Source organism: Salvelinus alpinus, chromosome 35 (genome assembly GCF_045679555.1).
Source record: "Salvelinus alpinus chromosome 35, SLU_Salpinus.1, whole genome shotgun sequence".
NCBI classification, from domain to species: domain Eukaryota; kingdom Metazoa; phylum Chordata; class Actinopteri; order Salmoniformes; family Salmonidae; genus Salvelinus; species Salvelinus alpinus.
The window spans coordinates 9,982,671-10,004,432 of record NC_092120.1 but is presented as its reverse complement, the minus strand read 5'-3'; the positions used below and the strand labels follow the sequence as shown (position 1 = coordinate 10,004,432).

General features: G+C 43.9%; 1 long non-coding RNA gene across 1 annotated transcript; it reads right to left on the bottom strand.

Moving 5' to 3' along the window:
* Positions 1–126: 126 nt before the first annotated feature.
* On the bottom strand, positions 127–21,084 carry LOC139564615 (uncharacterized). The gene is made up of 4 exons (XR_011672789.1): positions 20,800–21,084; positions 16,743–16,786; positions 16,440–16,560; positions 127–634 (listed from the first exon to the last, which is right to left on the bottom strand). It is a non-coding gene; the product is annotated as an uncharacterized lncRNA (long non-coding RNA).
* Between the last annotated feature and the right edge of the window lie 678 nt (positions 21,085–21,762).

Sequence of the window (21,762 nt, the reverse complement as noted above, 5' to 3'; positions counted from 1 at the left end):
CTGTATCCACCTCTCAACCTAAAGAGAAATTGCATCAAAGATCTCTCCTTATAACAATGTTTTCAGCCCCTTCAGTGACTCCAGAACACCTGAGTATTTCCTCTGGAAATGTTATTGTGTGGACATTGAAGTAATGATCCTTTTCAGGACATTCAGACACATTCATTTGGGCTGTGTTTTAATATTCAATTCTAAAAAGTGATGCCAAATCAACTTTTGTCTTATAACAATCATTGACAAAACTAACATGACTAAACTGTGGTTCCTTTTCTTTGATAAATGTAATATTTTCACACAATTCTGACAGTTATAGAACAAATATAAATCAATTACAAATACATTTAAAAATAATGCAATGATATTATTAACCATATTTCTAGTTAACATAATTAGAGAAGCTGTGAACAATACTAGACACTATCAATATAATTGTGTGGTCACAGTGATGTGCTAGCCAGTTGCCCCGGCTTTCAACGGAAACATAGATAATAAAATAATTTCAACAAGAAAAATAGTGTTTTATTTACGGAGGTCTGTTTTTCAGGGGATGACTGCAGTGTATTGCGGGGGCAGGTGGTTCTGTTGAACCCCAGTACCCATACCTGCTCCCTCTGGACCCTTTGGATAGTTCAGTCTGCAGAAACAACACAGGACATAGGAGATTTATTACTTTGACTATGACATACAGTGCTTTTGGAAAGTATTCAGACCCCTTGACTTTTTCCACATTTTGTTACATTACAGCCTTATTCTAAAATGTATAAACAATTCCCTCATCAATCTACCACAATACCTCAATGACAAAGCAAAAAGAGGTTTTTAGAAATTTTAGCAAATAAATAAATATAAGAACTTTAAATATTACATACACCATCGTTCAAAAGTTTGGGGTCACTTAGAAATGTCCTTGTTAATGAAAGAAAAGCAATTTTTTTTGTCCATTTAAAATAACATCAAATTGATCAGAAATACAGTGTAGACATTGTTAATGTTGTAAATGTATTGTAGCTGGAAACGGCAGATTATTTATGGAATATCTACATAGGCGTACAGAGGCCCATTATCAACAAACATCACTCCTGTGTTCCAATGGTACGTTGTGTTAGCTAATCCAAGTTTATCATTTTAAAAGGCTAATTGATTTTAAAAGGCTAAAAATTTTGTGTTGATTAAAGAGGCAATAAAACTGGCCTTCTTTAGACTAGTTGAGTATCTGGAGCATCAGCATTTGTGGGTTCGATTACAGGCTCAAAATGGCCAGAAACAAAAAACTTTCTTCTGAAACTCGTCAGTCTATTCTTGTTCTGAGAAATAAATGCGATTCCATGCAAGAAATTTCAAAGAAACTGAAGATCTCGTACAACGCTGTGTACTACTCCCTTCACCGAACAGCGCAAACTGTCTATAGCCAGAATAGAAAGAGGAGTGGGAGGTCCCGGTGCACAACTGAGCAAGAGGACAAGTACATTAGTGTGTAGTTTGAGAAACAGATGCCTCACAAGTCCTCAACTGACAGCTTCATTAAATAGTACCCGCAAAACAACCAGCATCAACGTCAACAGTAAAGAGGCGACTTCAGGATGCTGGCCTTCTAGACACAGTTGCAAAGAAAAATCTCAGACTGGCCAATAAAAAATTAAAAAAGAGATTAAGATGGGCAAAATAACACAAACACTGGACAGAGGAAGATTGGAAAAAAGTGTTATGGACAGACTAATCTAAATTTGAGGTGTTCGGATCACAAAGAAGAACATTCGTGAGACGCAGAAAAAATGAAAAGATGCTGGAGGAGTGCTTGACGCCATCTGTCAAGCCTAGTGGAGGCAATTTGATGGTCTGGGGGTGCTTTGATGGTGGTAAAGTGGGAGATTTGTACAGCGTAAAAGGGATCTTTAAGAAGGAATTCTATCACTTCATTTTGCAACGTCATGCCATACCCTGTGGACGACGCTTAATTGGAGCCAATTTCCTCCTACAACAGGACAATGACCCCAAGCACAGCTCCAGACTATGCAATAACTATTTAGGGAAGAAGCGGTCAGCTGGTATTCTGTCTATAATTGGAGTGGACAGCACAGTCACCGGATCTCAACCCTATTGAGCTGTTGTGGGAGCAGCTTGACCGTACGGTACGTAAGAAGTGCCCATCAAGCCAATCCAGCTTGTGGGAGGTGCTTCAGGAAGCATGGGGTGAAATCTCTTCAGATTACCTCAACAAATTGACAACTAGAATGCCAAAGGTCTGCAAGGCTGTAATTGCTGCAAAAGGAGGATTCTTTGATGAAAGCAAAGTTTGAAGGACACAATTGTAATTTCAATAAAAAATCCTTATTTATAACCTTGTCAACGTCTTGACTATATTTCCTATTCATTTTGCAACTCATGTCATGTATGTTTTCATGGAAAACAGGGACATTTCTAAGTGAACCCAAACTTTTGAACGGTACTGTAAGTATTCAGACCCTTTACTCAGAACTTTTCTGAAGCACCTTTGGCAGCGATTACAGCCTTGAGTCTTCTTGGGTATGTTGCTACAAGCTTGGCACACCTGTATTTGGGGAGTGTCTCCCATTCCTCTCTGCAGATCCTCAAACTCTTGTCAGGTTGGATGGGGAGTGTCGCTGCACAGCTATTTTCAGGTCTCTCCAGAGACGTTCAAGTCAGGGCTCTGGCTGGGCCACTCAAGAACATTCAGAGACTTGTCCCGGAGCCACTCCTGCGTTGTCTTGGCTGTGTGCTTAGAGTCATTGTCCTGTTGGAAGGTGAACCTTCGCCCCAGTCTGAGGTCCTGAGTGCTCTGGAGCAGGTTTTCATCAAGGAGCTCTCTGAGGGAAAGATGAACGGAGCAAAGTACAATCTTGACTAGTCCCCCCAGTCCCTGCTGCTGAAAAACATCCCCACAACATGATGCTGCCATTACCATGCTTCACCGTAGGGATGGTGCCAGGTTTCCTTCAGACGTGATGGTTGGCATTCAGGCCAAAGAGTTCAATCTTGGTTTCATCAGACCAGAGAATCTTGTTTCTCATGGTCTGAGAGTCATGTGGGCTGTCTTGTGCCTTTTACCGAGGAGTGGCTTCCGTCTGGCCACTACCATAAAGGCCTGATTGGTGGAGTGCTGCAGAGATGGTTGTCCTTCTGGAAGGTTCTCCCATCTCCACATAGGAACTCTGCCACCTCCCTGACTAAGTCCCTTCTCCCCCAATTTCTCAGTTTGACGGGCGGCCAGCTCTAGGAAGAGTCTTGATGGTTACAAACCTCTTCCATTTAAGAAATTACATTTTTTTATTTTCTCTGACATTGACTGTCAACTGTGGGACCTTATATAGACAGGTGTGTGCCTTTCTAAATCATGTCCAATCAATTGAATTTACCACAGGTGGACTCCAATCAAGTTTTAGAAACATCTCATGGATGATCAATGGAAACAGGATGCACCTGAGCTCGATTTCGAGTCTCATAGGAAAGTGTCTGAATACTTATTGAAATAAGCTATTTCAGTTTAATTTTTTTTTTTTATAAATTAGCAAAAATCTTAGAAAAACCTGTATTTGCTTTGTCATTATGGGGTACTGTGTGTAGACTGAGGATGTAATTTAATACATTTTTGAATATACTTCACTGAGGGAATATCTACGAGTAGTGAGTAACCACAACAGTGGGGTGCTTCGGGACTTTATGTGTGTTGTCTTTTTTTTTTTAAGCTCCAACGCGCGCCAACGGGTTAAGCAAGCTTGAAATAATTTGGACATGGGTTGTGCACGACTCATTGGGGATTCTTATTTTGATTTATTTTGATGTGGTACAGGGAAAATGTAATAATACACATCTTGAACCTTATGTATGTTGCCTTGGTGGAGTCATTTACTGTTTCCATTTCATTTAATGCATGGGAAAGCATATCCTTATACAATAACAAAAATCTATAATCATTCTATCTAAAGTTAATACCCTAGTTGTCATCACCCTAGATAGTTTACAATAGGGATTCTTATTGGAGATGTCCTTCTCACCTAACATCCAATGCTGTTGAGATACTCTACGTAAGGTAATATCGTGAGAGTCAAATTCGAGCCTGGTGAGAGGGTTACAATGAACATGGACCACACACACCCACACAATTGTGATGAAGGAATAATAGTGCTTCTTCCCCCTCAGGAGGCTGAAAACATTTGTCATGGGCCCTCAGATCTTCAAAAAGTTCTTGACTGGATACATCACCGCTTGGTACTGCAACTGCAAGGCCCCCACGACCGTTGCCGCTACAGAGGGTGGTGAGTACGACCCAATACATCACTGGGGCCAAGCTCCCTGCCATCCAGGACCTCTATACCAGGTGATGTCTAGTATAGAGGTCAAAGACTCCAGCCACCCAAGCCATAGACTGTTCTCTCCTGCTACCACATTGCAAGCGGTACCAATGCAGCAAGTCTGAAACAAACAGGACCCTGAACAGCTTCTACTGCTAAAGACTGCTAAATAGCAACTCAAATGGCTACCCGGAGGACATGCATTGACCATTTTGTGCACTAACTCTCTTGCACTTACTCTATGTACACAAACTGGACTCTACCCACACACTCACACATACTTACACTGACACTCGAACACTCACACACACACACACACACACCACACACACACACACACACACACACACACACACACGCCCCGAGCACAGCACGCGCACACATGCATGCCAACGTCACACACACACTCACACAAATGTACACACTTTCACACTCACCATATACACAGCTGCTACTATCTATTATCTATCCTGTTGCCTAGTCACTTTACCCCTACCTATATGTACAGTTGAAGTCGGAAGTTAACATACACCTTAGCCAAATACATTTAAACTCAGTTTTTCACAATTCCTGACATTTAATCCTAGTGAAAATTCCCTGTATTAGGTCAGTTAGGATCACCATTTTATTTTAAGAATGTGAAAGGTCAGAATAATAGCAGACAGAATGATTTATTTCATCTTTTATTTCTTTCATCACATTCCCAGTGGGTCAAAGGTTTACATACACTCAATTAGTATTTGCTAAATTGTTTAACTTGGGTCAAACGTTTCGGGTGCCTTCCACAAGCTTCCCACAATAAGTTGGGTGAATTTTGTCCCATTCCTTCTGACAGAGCTGGTGAACTGAGTCAGGTTTGTAGGCCTCCTTGCTCAAACAAGCTTTTTCAGTTCTGCCCACAAATTTTCTCTAGGATTGAAGTCAGGGCTTTGTGATGGCCACTCCAATACCTTGACTTTGTTGTCCTTAAGCCATTTTGACACAACTTTGGAAGTATGCTTGGGGTCATTGTCCATTTGGAAGACCCATTTGCGACCAAGCTTTCACTTCCTGACTGATGTCTTGAGATGTTGCTTCAATATATCCATATAAATTTCCTACCTCATGATGACATCTATTTTGTGAAGTGCATCAGTCCCTCCTGCAGCAAAGCACCCCCACAACATGATGCTGCCACCCCCGTGCGTCACGGTTGCGTCACGGTAAGATAACTGTGGAGTCTAGAGTAATTTCGGTTAGCTAGCCAGCTATTTTCGTCCGCTGCGCTGCCGTTCTCCTACCTAGTCAACACTGCTAACACTGCTAACACTGCTAGCTAGCCAACTTCTACCGAATAGCAGCACTGTAGAAACTATTACATTACAACGGAACGATTTGATTAGTGTAGTGTTAGCTAGCTACATAGTTGTCTTTGCTGTCCTTGTTCTAAGACAATTGTGTAGTTTAGACTAATTATCTAGCCAGTTACCTGGCCAGCTACACTTTCAAACAAAGTCAACAACGCAGCCACTGCTAGCTAGCCTACTTCAGCAGTACTGTATCATTTTAATCATTTTAGTCAATAAGATTTTTGCAACGTAAGCTTAACTTTCTGAACATTCGAGACGTGTAGTCCACTTGTCATTCCAATCTCCTTTGCATTAGCGTAGCCTCTTCTGTAGCCTGTCAACTATGTGTCTGTCTATCCCTGTTCTTTCCTCTCTGCACAGACCATACAAACGCTTCACACCGCGTGGTCGCGGCCACCCTAACCTGGTGGTCCCAGCGCGCACGACCCACGTCGAGTTCCAGGTCTCCGGTAGCCTCTGGAACTGCCGATCTGCGGCCAACAAGGCAGAGTTCATCTCAGCCTATGCTTCCCTCCAGTCCCTCGACTTCTTGGCACTGACGGAAACATGGATCACCACAGATAACACTGCCACTCCTACTGCTCTCTCTTCGTCCGCCCACGTGTTCTCGCACACCCCGAGAGCTTCTGGTCAGCGGGGTGGTGGCACCGGGATCCTCATCTCTCCCAAGTGGTCATTCTCTCTTTCTCCCCTTACCCATCTGTCTATCGCCTCCTTTGAATTCCATGCTGTCACAGTTACCAGCCCTTTCAAGCTTAACATCCTTATCATTTATCGCCCTCCAGGTTCCCTCGGAGAGTTCATCAATGAGCTTGATGCCTTGATAAGCTCCTTTCCTGAGGACGGCTCACCTCTCACAGTTCTGGGCGACTTTAATCAATCAATCAATCAATTTTATTTTATATAGCCCTTCGTACATCAGCTAATATCTCGAAGTGCTGTACAGACACCCAGCCTAAAACCCCAAACAGCTAGTAATGCAGGTGTAGAAGCACGGTGGCTAGGAAAAACTCCCTAGAAAGGCCAAAACCTAGGAAGAAACCTAGAGAGGAACCAGGCTATGAGGGGTGGCCAGTCCTCTTCTGGCTGTGCCGGGTGGAGATTATAACAGAACTATGCCAAGATGTTCAAAAATGTTCATAAGTGACAAGCATGGTCAAATAATAATCATGAATAATTTTCAGTTGGCTTTTCATAGCCGATCATCAAGAGTTGAAAAACAACAGGTCTGGGACAGGTGGCGGTTCCATAACCACAGGCAGAACAGCTGAAACTGGAATAGCAGCAAGGCCAGGCGGACTGGGGACAGCAAGGAGTCACCACGGGCGGCAGTCCCGACGCATGGTCCTAGGGCCCAGGTCCTCCGAGAGAAAGAAAGAGAGAAGGAGAAAATTAGAGAGAGCCAAGATTTTCAAAATGTTCATAAATGACAAGCATGGTCAAATAATAATCAGGAATAAATCTCAGTTGGCTTTTCATAGCCGATCATTAAGAGTTGAAAACAGCAGGTCTGGGACAGGTAGGGGTTCCGTAACCGCAGGCAGAACAGTTGAAACTGGAATAGCAGCAAGGCCAGGCGGACTGGGGACAGCAAGGTGTCATCATGCCCGGTAGTCCTGACGTATGGTCCTAGGGCTCAGGTTCTCAGAGAGAACGAGAGAATTAGAGAGAGCATACTTAAATTCACACAGGACACTGGATAAGACAGGAGAAGTACTCCAGGTAACCAACTGACCCTAGCCCCCCGACACATAAACTACTGCAGCATAAATACTGGAGGCTGAGACAGGAGCGGTCAGGAGACACTGTGGCCCCATCCGAAGAAACCCCCGGACAGGGCCAAACAGGAAGGATATAACCCCACCCACTTTGCCAAAGCACAGCCCCCGCACCACTAGAGGGAAATCCTCAACCACCAACTTACAATCCTGAGACAAGGCCGAGTATAGCCCACAAAGGTCTCCACCACAGCACAAACCAAGGGGGGGCGCCAACCCAGACAGGAAGATCACGTCAGTAACTCAACCCACTCTAGTGACGCACCCCTCCTAGGGACGGCATGAAAGAGCACCAGCAAGCCAGTGACTCAGCCCCTGTAACAGGGTTAGAGGCAGAGAATCCCAGTGGAGAGAGGGGAACCGGCCTGGCAGAGGCAGCAAGGGCGGTTCGTTGCTCCAGAGCCTTTCCGTTCACCTTCACACTCCTGGGCCAGACTACACTCAATCATATGACCTACTGAAGAGATAAGTCTTCAGTAAAGACTTAAAGGTTGAGACCGAGTCTGCGTCTCTCACATGGGTAGGCAGACTGTTCCATAAAAATGGAGATCTATAGGAGAAAGCCCTGCGTCCCGCTGTTTGCTTAGAAATTCTAGGGACAATTAGGAGGCCTGCGTCTTGTGACCGTAGCGTACGTATTGGTATGTACGGCAGGACCAACTCGGAAAGATAGGTAGGAGCAAGCCCATGTAACGCTTTATAGGTTAACAGTAAAACCTTGAAATCAGCCCTTGCCTTAACAGGAAGCCAGTGTAGGGAAGCTAGCACTGGAGTAATATGATCAAATTTCTTGGTTCTAGTCAGGATTCTAGCAGCCGTATTTAGCACTAACTGAAGTTTATTTAGTGCTTTATCCGGGTAGCCGGAAAGTAGAGCATTGCAGTAGTCTAACCTAGAAGTAACAAATGCATGGATTAATTTTTCTGCATCATTTTTGGACAGAAAATTTCTGATTTTTGCAATGTTACGTAGATGGAAAAAAGCTGTCCTTGAAACAGTCTTGATATGTTCGTCAAAAGAGAGATCAGGGTCAAGAGTAACGCCGAGGTCCTTCACAGTTTTATTTGAGACGACTTTACAACCATCAAGATGAATTGTCAGATTTAACAGAAGATCTCTTTGTTTCTTGGGACCTAGAACAAGCATCTCTGTTTTGTCCGAGTTTAAAAGTAGAAAGTTTTCAGCCATCCACTTCCTTATGTCTGAAACACAGGCTTCTAGCGAGGGCAATTTTGGGGCTTCACCATGTTTCATTGAAATGTACAGCTGTGTGTCATCCGCATAGCAGTGAAAGTTAACATTATGTTTTCGAATAACATCCCCAAGAGGTAAAATATATAGTGAAAACAATATCAACTGTACATTTCGGTGTTCCTCAAGGTTCCGTCCTAAAACGGAACCTTGAGGAACACCGAAATGTACAGTTGATTTGTCAGAGGACAGACCATTCACAGAGACAAACTGATATCTTTCCGACAGGTAAGATCTAAACCAGGCCAGAACTTGTCCGTGTAGACCAATTTGGGTTTCCAGTCTCTCCAAAAGAATGTGGTGATCGATGGTGTCAAAGGCAGCACTAAGGTCTAGTAGCACGAGGACAGATGCAGAGCCTCGGTCTGACGCCATTAAAAGGTCATTTACCACCTTCACAAGTGCAGTCTCAGTGCTATGATGGGGTCTAAAACCAGACTGAAGCATTTCGTATACATTGTTTGTCTTCAGAAAGGCAGTGAGTTGCTGCGCAACAGCTTTTTCTAAAATTTTTGAGAGGAATGGAAGATTCGATATAGGCCGATAGTTTTTTATATTTTCCGGGTCAAGGTTTGGCTTTTTCAAGAGAGGCTTTATCACTGCCACTTTTAGTGAGTTTGGTACACATCCGGTGGATAGAGAGCTGTTTATTATGTTCAACATAGGAGGGCCAAGCACAGGAAGCAGCTCCTTCAGCAGTTTAGTAGGAATAGGATCCAGTATGCAGCTTGAAGGTTTAGAGGCCATGATTATTTTCATCATTGTGTCAAGAGATATAGTACTAAAACACTTAAGTGTCTCTCCCGATCCCAGGCCCTCGCAGAGCTGTGCAGATCCAGGACAGCTAAGCCCTGGAGGAATACGCAGATTCAAAGAGGAGTCCGTAATTTGCTTTCTAATGGTCATGATCTTTTCCTCAAAGAAGTTCATGAATTTATTACTGCTGAAGTGAAAGCCATCCTCTCTTGGGGAATGCTGCTTTTTAGTTAGTTTCGCAACAGTATCAAAAAGAAATTTTGGATTGTTCTTATTTTCCTCGATTAAGTTGGAAAAGTAGGATGATCGAGCAGCAGTGAGGGCTCTTCGGTACTGCACGGTACTGTCTTTCCAAGCTAGTCGGAAGACTTCCAGTTTGGTGTGGTGCCATTTCCGTTCCAATTTCCTGGAAGCTTGCTTCAAAGCTCGGGTATTTTCTGTATACCAGGGAGCTAGTTTCTTATGACAAATGTTTTTCGTTTTTAGGGGTGCAACTGCATCTAGGGTATTGCGCAAGGTTAAATTGAGTTCCTCAGTTAGGTGGTTAACTGATTTTTGTCCTCTGACGTCCTTGGGTAGGCAGAAGGAGTCTGGAAGGGCATCAAGGAATTTTTGTGTTGTCTGAGAATTTATAGCACGACTTTTGATGCTCCTTGGTTGGGGTCTGAGCAGATTATTTGTTGCGATTGCAAACGTAATAAAATGGTGGTCCGATAGTCCAGGATTATGTGGAAAAACATTAAGATCTACAACATTTATTCCATGGGACAAAACTAGGTCCAGAGTATGACTGTGGCAGTGAGTAGGTCCAGAGACATGTTGGACAAAACCCACTGAGTCGATGATGGCTCCGAAAGACTTTTGGAGTGGGTCTGTGGACTTCTCCATGTGAATATTAAAATCACCAAAAATTAGAATATGATCTGCTATGACTACAAGGTCTGATAGGAATTCAGGAAACTCAGAGAGGAACGCTGTATATGGCCCAGGAGGCCTGTAAACAGTAGCTATAAAAAGTGAATGAGTAGGCTGCATAGATTTCATGACTAGAAGCTCAAAAGACGAAAACGCAATTATTTTTTTTGTAAATTGAAATTTGCTATCGTAAATGTTAGCAACACCTCCGCCTTTGCGGGATGCACGGGGGATATGGTCACTAGTGTAACCAGGAGGTGAGGCCTCATTTAACACAGTAAATTCATCAGGCTTAAGCCATGTTTCAGTCAGGCCAATCACATCAAGATTATGATCAGTGATTAGTTCATTGACTATGACTGCCTTTGAAGTGAGGGATCTAACATTAAGTAACCCTATTTTGAGATGTGAGGTATCACGATCTCTTTCAATAATGGCAGGAATGGAGGAGGTCTTTATCCTAATAAGATTGCTAAGGCGAACACCGCCATGTTTAGTTTTGCCCAACCTAGGTCGAGGCACAGACACAGTCTCAATGGGTATGGCTGAGCTGACTACACTGACTGTGCTATTGGCAGACTCCACTAAGCTGGCAGGTTGGCTAACAGCCTGCTGCCTGGCCTGCACCCTATTTCATTGTGGGGCTAGAGGAGTTAGAGCCCTATCTATGTTGGTAGATAAGATGAGAGCACCCCTCCAGCTAGGATGGAGTCCGTCACTCCTCAGCAGGTCAGGCTTGGTCCTGTTTGTGGGTGAGTCCCAGAAAGAGGGCCAATTATCTACAAATTCTATCTTTTGGGAGGGGCAGAAAACAGTTTTCAACCAGCGATTGAGTGCTGAGACTCTGCTGTAGAGCTCGTCACTCCCCCTAACTGGGAGGGGGCCAGAGACAATTACTCGATGCCGACACATCTTTCTAGCTGATTTACACGCTGAAGCTATGTTGCGCTTGGTGACCTCTGACTGTTTCATCCTAACATCGTTGGTGCCGACGTGGATAACAATATCTCTATACTCTCTACACTCGCCAGATTTAGCTTTAGCCAGCACCATCTTTAGATTAGCCTTAACGTCGGTAGCCCTGCCCCCTGGTAAACAGTGTATGATCGCTGGGTGATTCGCTTTAAGTCTAATACTGCGGGTGATGGAGTCGCCAATGACTAGGGTTTTCAATTTGTCAGAGCTAATGGTGGGAGCCTTCGGCGTCTCAGACCCCGTAACGGGAGGAGTAGAGACAAGAGAAGACTCAGACTCAGACTCCGACTCGCTACATAATGGGGAGAACCGGTTGAAAGTTTCTGTCGGCTGAATGAGCGACACCGGTTGAGCATTCCAACAGCATTTCCCTCCAGAAGCCATGAGAAAGTTGTCCGGCTGCGGGGACTGTGCGGGGGGATTTATACTAACGTTACTATCTGTACTTACTGGTGGCACAGACGCTGTTTCTTCCTTTCCTACACTGAAATTACCCTTGCCTAACGATTGCGTCTGAAGCTGGGCTTGTAGCACAGCTATTCTCGCCGTAAGGCGATCGTTCTCCTGTATATTATGAGTACAGCGACTGCAATTAGAAGACATCATGTTAATGTTACTACTTAGCTTCGGCTGTTGAAGGTGTTGACGAACCATGTCCAGATAAAGCGTCCGGAGTGAAAAAGTTGAATGAGGGAAAAAAGTTGCGATGGAAAAACTAAAAATATAAACGGTAATTAAAAACAAAAACAAAACAAAAAACGTAAAGTTGTCAGCTAGCAAAGTAAAGTAAAGTTGGCAGCAAAACGCACAGCAACAAAACGCACAGCAACACGTCTGCAGATTCAACAGGAAGTAGATAGAACTAAACCTCCCCACGATAGAACCTTTAACCTCCCCACGTCTACCTTTGACTCATTCCTCTCTGCCTCCTTCTTTCCACTCCTCTCCTCTTTTGACCTCACCCTCTCACCTTCCCCCCCTACTCACAAGGCAGGCAATACGCTTGACCTCATCTTTACTAGATGCTGTTCTTCCACTAACCTCATTGCAACTCCCCTCCAAGTCTCCGACCACTACCTTGTATCCTTTTCCCTCTCGCTCTCATCCAACACTTCCCACACTGCCCCTACTCGGATGGTATCGCGCCGTCCCAACCTTCGCTCTCTCTCCCCCGCTACTCTCTCCTCTTCCATCCTATCATCTCTTCCCTCTGCTCAAACCTTCTCCAACCTATCTCCTGATTCTGCCTCCTCAACCCTCCTCTCTTCCCTTTCTGCATCCTTTGACTCTCTATGTCCCCTATCCTCCAGGCCGGCTCGGTCCTCCCCTCCCGCTCCGTGGCTCGACGACTCATTGCGAGCTCACAGAACAGGGCTCCGGGCAGCCGAGCGGAAATGGAGGAAAACTCGCCTCCCTGCGGACCTGGCATCCTTTCACTCCCTCCTCTCTACATTTTCCTCTTCTGTCTCTGCTGCTAAAGCCACTTTCTACCACTCTAAATTCCAAGCATCTGCCTCTAACCCTAGGAAGCTCTTTGCCACCTTCTCCTCCCTCCTGAATCCTCCTCCCCCCCCCCCCCCCTCCTCCCTCTCTGCAGATGACTTCGTCAACCATTTTGAAAAGAAGGTCGACGACATCCGATCCTCGTTTGCTAAGTCAAACGACACCGCTGGTTCTGCTCACACTGCCCTACCCTGTGCTCTGACCTCTTTCTCCCCTCTCTCTCCAGATGAAATCTCGCGTCTTGTGACGGCCGGCCGCCCAACAACCTGCCCGCTTGACCCTATCCCCTCCTCTCTTCTCCAGACCATTTCCGGAGACCTTCTCCCTTACCTCACCTCGCTCATCAACTCATCCCTGACCGCTGGCTACGTCCCTTCCGTCTTCAAGAGAGCGAGAGTTGCACCCCTTCTGAAAAAACCTACACTCGATCCCTCCGATGTCAACAACTACAGACCAGTATCCCTTCTTTCTTTTCTCTCCAAAACTCTTGAACGTGCCGTCCTTGGCCAGCTCTCCTGCTATCTCTCTCAGAATGACCTTCTTGATCCAAATCAGTCAGGTTTCAAGACTAGTCATTCAACTGAGACTGCTCTTCTCTGTATCACGGAGGCGCTCCGCACTGCTAAAGCTAACTCTCTCTCCTCTGCTCTCATCCTTCTAGACCTATCGGCTGCCTTCGATACTGTGAACCATCAGATCCTCCTCTCCACCCTCTCCGAGTTGGGCATCTCCGGCACGGCCCACGCTTGGATTGCGTCCTACCTGACAGGTCGCTCCTACCAGGTGGCGTGGCGAGAATCTGTCTCCTCACCACGTGCTCTCACCACTGGTGTCCCCCAGGGCTCTGTTCTAGGCCCTCTCCTATTCTCGCTATACACCAAGTCACTTGGCTCTGTCATAACCTCACATGGTCTCTCCTATCATTGCTATGCAGACGACACACAATTAATCTTCTCCTTTCCCCCTTCTGATGACCAGGTGGCGAATCGCATCTCTGCATGTCTGGCAGACATATCAGTGTGGATGACGGATCACCACCTCAAGCTGAACCTCGGCAAGACGGAGCTGCTCTTCCTCCCGGGGAAGGACTGCCCGTTCCATGATCTCGCCATCACGGTTGACAACTCCATTGTGTCCTCCTCCCAGAGCGCTAAGAACCTTGGCGTGATCCTGGACAACACCCTGTCGTTCTCAACTCACATCAAGGCGGTGACCCGTTCCTGTAGGTTCATGCTCTACAACATCCGCAGAGTACGACCCTGCCTCACACAGGAAGCGGCGCAGGTCCTAATCCAGGCACTTGTCATCTCCCGTCTGGATTACTGCAACTCGCTGTTGGCTGGGCTCCCTGCCTGTGCCATTAAACCCCTACAACTCATCCAGAACGCCGCAGCCCGTCTGGTGTTCAACCTTCCCAAGTTCTCTCACGTCACCCCGCTCCTCCGCTCTCTCCACTGGCTTCCAGTTGAAGCTCGCATCCGCTACAAGACCATGGTGCTTGCCTACGGAGCTGTGAGGGGAACGGCACCTCAGTACCTTCAGGCTCTGATCAGGCCCTACACCCAAACAAGGGCACTGCGTTCATCCACCTCTGGCCTGCTCGCCTCCCTACCACTGAGGAAGTACAGTTCCCGCTCAGCCCAGTCAAAACTGTTCGCTGCTCTGGCCCCCCAATGGTGGAACAAACTCCCTCACGACGCCAGGACAGCGGAGTCAATCACCACCTTCCGGAGACACCTGAAACCCCACCTCTTTAAGGAATACCTAGGATAGGATAAAGTAATCCTTCTGACCCCCCCCCCCCCCCTTAAAAGATTTAGATGCACTATTGTAAAGTGGCTGTTCCACTGGATGTCATAAGGTGAATGCACCAATTTGTAAGTCGCTCTGGATAAGAGCGTCTGCTAAATGACTTAAATGTAAATGTTAAATGGATGGTGTTCTTCGGCTTGCAAGCCTCACCCTTTTTCCTCCAAACAAAACGATGGTCATTATGGCCAAACAGTTCTGTTTTTGTTTCATCAGACCAGAGGACATTTGTCCAAAAAGTACGATCTTTGTCCCCATGTGCAGTTGCAAACCGTAGTCTGGCTTTTTTATGGCGGTTTTGGAGCAGTGGCTTCTTCCTTGCTGAGTGGCCTTCCAGGTTATGTTGATATAGGACTCGTTTTATTGTGAATATGGATACTTGTGTACCTGTTTTCCTCCAGCAAGGTCCTTTGCTGTTGTTCTGTGATTCATTTGCACTTTTCGCACCAAAGTACGTTCATCTCTAGGAGACAGAACACGTCTCCTTCCTGAGTGGTATGACGGCTGTGTGGTCCCATGGTGTTTATACTTGCGTACTATTGTTTGTACAGATGAACGTGGTACCTTCAGGCGTTTGGACATTTTTCCCAAGGGTGAACCAGACTTGTGGGGCTCTACAATTTTTTTCTGAAGTCTTGGCTGATTTCTTTTGATTTTCCCACGATGTCAAGCAAAGAGGCACTGAGTTTGAAAGTAGGTCTTGAAATAAATTCACAGGTACACCTCCAATTGACTCAAATTATGTCAATTAGCCTATCAGATGCTTCTAAAGCCATGACATCATTTTCTGGAATTTTCCAAGCTGTTTAAAGGCACAGTCAACTTAGTGCATGTAAACTTCTGACCCACTGGAATTGGGATACAGTGAATTATAAGTGAAATAATCTATCTGTAAACAATTGTTTGAAAAATGACTTGTGTCATGCACAAAGAAGATGTACTAACCGACTTGCCAAAACTATAGTTTGTTAACAAGAAATTTGTGAAGTGGTTGAAAAACGAGTTTTAATGACTTCAACCTAAGTGTATGTAAACTTCCGACTTCAACTGTAGCTACCTCAATTACCTTGTACCACTGCACATCGACTCTGTACTGGTACTCCCTGTAAATAGCCATGTTATTTTTACTCATTGTTATTTGTTATTCATTGTGTTTTATTCCTTTTGTCACTACTTACATTTTTATTTTATTTTGATCTTTAACTCTGCATTGTTGGAAAGGGCCCGTAAGCATTTCACTGTTAGTCTACACCTGTTGTTGATGAAGAATGTGACAAATAAGATTTTATTTTATTTGACCTCATAGTTGTTCTGTGGAGGGAAAGGTGCGTTGCTTGGGATCACAATGCTGCCATGAGGTATTTGATTCCCAATGAAGAAGACTTCCTAAAAGTGTAAACGGATGGATTAAAGTAATCTTTTATTCAGCACAATTGTACTCCTTTGCTATTTGAGGTATCATGCCTGCTCAGTGCACTCAGTTGCAATATTACATATGATAAATGCTCGAACTTAGTTGAATGTTTATGATGTTTGACATTATAGTAACACCCAGCTCAGGGGTGGAATAGCAGCAGACAACATTGCAGGCAAACGAGACGAGACACAGGTGACACTTTGAACTCCAGCACGGAGAAAACAGCCAAAACACCTGAAATTCCTTGTGACCTCCTCTATAATAAACATTAAATGTTACAACAGTAACAAGATTATAGGTGATAAATACCCCTTTACCAATTTACAAACATCTCCTGACCAACAAAAGTACAAAAGGAATAATAATTTGGGCATACCCAATACAGTTGACACGACATAGTAGTATGGATAGTCCCAGTTGTAGTTCAACATGATCCCAGCACCATCTAAAGAATGGAGAATAATGCCAGTAAGAGCAGTTACGGTGGCAACTACATCCTGAGGAGACAGAGCAGAGAGAGGTCATGGGAATGGCTATTGGTTGTGGATGAACATTTCTGAAGAATACAATGCAATATAGAATTCAGTATGTTGACAATCGTTATCACAATTTAAATGTACACCCTACATCTTGAGTGAAGCATAAACTTCATTGAGGGAGAACAATTGTTTACACTGACCAGACACTTGTTCAGTTTGTTGTCGGCAGAAACCGTGACTGAGCCTGCAATGATGTACAAGGAAGAGATATAATTCAGATTTCTTCTGTATGACCAAAGTTCAAGGTCAAGTTTAATTGCACCCACATAGAAGTCAATGCAAACTGTATTGGGTGTAGTAATAATAATGACTTCTTGTACATATGCTTTTCTCCTTTGTGGATGAAACACATGAATTCAAGGTGTGTATAGATTGTATAGAACAACAAACAAGAAGCCTTGAATGTTTAATTGCACCAACATAAAGGTCAATGCAAACTAAAAATCCATGAGCATATAAATTGCATAGGCCTATCTAAGCACACATACACTGAACCAAAATATAAATGCAGCATGCAACAATTTCAGAGTTTACTGAGTTACAGTTCATATAAGGTAATCTGTCAATTGAAATACATTCATTAGGCCTTAATCTATGGATTTCACATGACTGGGAATACAGATATGCATCTGTTGGTCACAGATACTGTAAAAAGAAAAGTAGGGGCGAGAATCAGAAAACCAGTCATCTCCTTCGCATAGAGTTGATCAGGCTTCTTGACACAATGCCCACAACCCGGAAGCCAGCCGCACCAATGTGTCAGAGGAAACACTGTGCACCTGGCAATCGTGTCAGTGTGCACTGCACCCAGCCTGCCACATGAGTCACTAGTGTGCGATGGGACAAGGACATCTTCCCAGCACTGAGGAGACTGTCTGTCCCTGACAGTGAGGGAGAGAAGTGTCCCTCATTCCATTTCCAGAAGGATGCACATGGGTGATGACCACCACCCCATTAGTGGTTGTTGTTACAGAGCTGGACATCTTCAGAGAGGAGAACAGGATGTTTGTAGTAAGAGGTGATCTGACCAGTGAGTGGTATATTGTTGAGCCTGGTTATTTGTGCTCTACCTGGAACCTCTGTTAGTCATCCATCTGTGACGAAATTACATAAATGAACAGTGTGTCAGCCAGTCATTCTGCTTACACTTTGAACTCTCTCTCTTTCGAATATAGGCTACTGGCTTTGTCCTGATGTTTATTAAATATTTTGTCATATTCTTAATTTAGCTGTATTCTATGTTTTGAGGGAAGTTATCTGTCTCTGTGTGTGTGTGCGTGCGTGCACGTACGGAAGTACGTGGATAGTGGCCATGTATCGTGACTGTATTATCTGTTTACTGGAATAACTTTATTTATATTACTGAGCGACTATTGGATTTGCTTCATAACTTTCCATCATGAGTTATCGCTAAGATACAAACCATATGTACTGTATTACCATGTAGGTACAAATAATTTATAACAGTTTTTATCTCAATATCAAATCATTTCTGGGTAACAATTAAGTACCTTACTGTGATTGTTTTCAATTAAAATGGTCAAAAATGGTTCTGGGCAAAGAGCAAAGACTGTCTGGTAGTGGTCTGAGTGGGGAGGGGAAAACTGAAAACTATCAGAAGGACTGGAAATGTCTTTCTTATTGGTCTTTTAACTCATTTACCATCTGGTAATGTCACCAGGCAGGCCAAAACTCAATCCCACCAAAACTGTCTGACTTTGCAGGCAGTCTTTTTAAACAGCTCTTACACTAAAAGGGCATTATCATGAAGACAGGCATCGAGGCATTCAGTTACTGTTCGATTGAACTCTAGAAAGGGCAAAATAAGTGAACTAAGCGATTGAGTGTGGATTGATCGTCGTGCCAAAAACGTCCCGGCCTCCTGGGCTTTTTACATAGGACCGTGTCTTTACCGAGAATGGAGGGACAAACAAAAAACATCCAGTCAAAAATAGTCCTGTGTGTGAAAACAGCTTGTGTTGATGAGAGAGGTTGAATTTGAATGGCAAGAATCATGCAAGCTAACAGTCGGGCCACAAACAAGTAAATAACGGTTCCGTACAACAGTGGTGTGCAGAGCGGCACCTCGGAACGCACAACTCGTCGGTCTTTGACAACGATGGGTTATTGCAGTAGACCACACCAGGTTCCACTCCTGTCATCTGAAAACAAGAAGAAGCGGCTGCAGTGGGCATGTAATCACGGACACTGGACAACTGAGGAGTGTAAAAACATTGCCTGGTCCAACGAATCCCGGTTCCTGTTGGGTCATGCTGATGGTAGAGTCAGGATTTGGCCTAAGCAGCATGAGTCCATGGCCCCATCCTGCCTGGTGTCAATGGTACAGGCTGGTGGTGGTGGTGTAATGGTGTGGGGAAGGTTTTCCTGGCACACGTTAGGTCCCTTGATACCAATTGAGCAACGTTTGAACACCACAGCGTATCTGAACATTGTTGCTGACCAGGTGCATCCCGTCATGGCTACAGGGGGTCCGTATAATAAAGGTGTGGCATAATAACGGTGTGGTATAATAAAGGTGTGGCATAATAAAGGTGTGGCATAATAAAGGTGTGGTATAGTAAAGGTATTGTATAATAAAGGTGTGGCTTAATAAAGGTGTGGTATAGCAAAACAAATCCAGTATAGGCAACATTCTGAATTGAGTAAGAAGGAAGTAAGAAACTGAAATATACTGTTTGGATTGTTGGTTTTTGGCCTATATCTGGTCAGTAACTGGAACACTCATTCACTTTTACAGCAACGTTAAATACCATATCCAACAACTGAATGAAAGTGTTTGAACAAGCTTGATGCTTTTGGCTACAGTGGCTTATATCGTCATCAAACAATCTACTCTGAAGTGAAACAGACTACGCACAAATATCCAATTGTTCACAAGTTTATATGGTTGTCATTACGTTGAGAATCAGGACAGTAATGGCCTATGTAATACATGTTACCCACCCTCAACTCTATAGTGGCAGGTTTGTCATCCATGTACTTCATATAAATGTGCACTAGAGGACAGTACTGTTTAGCACACATCAAATTGGGGCCACTACACAATAAATAGCATTCACTTGTATATAACAACCTTGACAGCTGGGGTGTGAAAGGGATTTTGTTGATTTTCGCCAGGGTAAAGGTAGTGTCAGATGGTCTTATTCCTTGCAATAAGGGCTTTGGTCTTTTAACACTGACTGTATTATAGTCGTGCAATTTGCAAATCAACTTGATTGCAGGTACACAACCCACTCCCCGCCTCTTGTCAACCCGGTCTCTGGGGTAGACATAAGATAGTAAAATGTAAATCCAGGATACTTATGATATGTTACATTTTGTATGGTATGTCGGGAATTTGTGGATGTCCATCATCCATTTTGTATGATATATTACGAATTGCAATTCGTTCAATATGTTACAAATTGTAATTCGTATAAAATGTTACGAATTTGTTAAACGTATGATATGTTACGAATGCCAATTTGTTGTGGCTAACGTTAGCTAGGTGGCGGGGATGCTAGACGTTCCTATGTAACGTTATACGCCCACCCATCCAACTGGACCAACCACCCTACTTCGGTTTTTGCCTTGAGTAACCTTCTGTCTTATGTAACCATACCAAAGGTATATCATATTCATTTGAGTGTTCCGGATATACTTTTACTATATTACGTCTAGTCTATCAACCAGGCTATTATACCGGATTTTTTACAGTTGTTGGCATGATGCCCCATTTACATCGTGAAGTGTTATTTCATCTTCATGAATTCTTGCCCCGCTACTGAATGGACAAGTGTAACGTTTGTGTTTGTAACACAAGATGGAGGAGAGCTTGTCTCTTGTCAAAGATCACATTTATTTTGGGAGATTGTAAAATATGACCTTTTCATTCAAGACAGGATAAATATATTGTTTCTGGTGATAATAAAACATGTTTCGTTTTTTTGCTTTTTCTTCAACTTGTTTCTCTAACTTTATAGCAAGTCAAGCTAGCTTGCAGTGCAGAGCAGCTAGCTAAAAGCTAGGCTAGGTTGAAGATACCATTGTAGCTAGCAACCTCCACCTAATAATTATCATCAAAAACAAACGTCATTACCATCACAATAAACTTAAACGGGAGGCAACAGTCATATAATATAATTGGCTTAACAGTCAATGTGTATTATTTAACATTACTATTAAAATTGTACTCACTTATAGGAATGGGTTATTGTTTATAAGTTGCTAGCTATCTCATAAACCCACCACCGAAAACCACATATTTTCATCTTCCTCTGAAGACAATGCAAAGTTTAAAAAAATTCTAAGTATGCTGCGTCTGTCTAACAACGGAGCCTTCAACAGCAAGGGGGCGTTGCGTTTCCAATCTGTTGTGGACATCCCCATTGAAATGCAGTACATCTGGCGCAATGTAACAGAGTGCTTATGGGTAATGTAAACTTTAGAGGCTTTAAGGTTGTCAGACAATTTTTGGGCCAAACCTAGCTCAAATTCTACACATCGGAGTAAAACGAGGCTACAGCGTCCATAAGGTAACAATTAAGCCTCGTTCACATTACCCATAAGCACTCCATTACGCTGTGCTGGATGTCATGCATTTCAATGGGGACGTCCACAACAGAGTGGAATTACATCGCCCCCTTGCGGTTGAAGGCGCCGTCGCAAGAAGGACACTACATCATTTGAAATTTTCCAAACTTTGCCTTGTCTTCAGTCCAGCCAGAGTCCTGAAGTTACCAAACCACAGAAGAAGATGAAAATATGTGGTTTTCGTTGATGGATGATGGTAGATACCGAAATCAGTTAGATAAAGTTATTTTGCAAGCTATTTTTAAGCTAGCTTGATTCTGTATGGAGCCATAGCTAGCTAGCTAGGATAATCATTAGAAAATTAATCATTGACCTGCGAAGACCTAGCAACTGACATTAATCCCATGATTTATTGATCACCCAGTTAGATCTGGAGTTTTAGTAGAGCACGACTGAAGTTAGAAAATAATTTGTTTAGCTATGACATTTGCTGCAAACTGAATCTGTACTGCCCTTTGATTAATTAAAAACCATATCTAAATCATTTACAATTGTCTGTCCCCACTCTCCAGGCTGCAATCCACTCCCAGATAAGCGGGGTCCGTTCAGGCCTCCGTCAGCTCCACA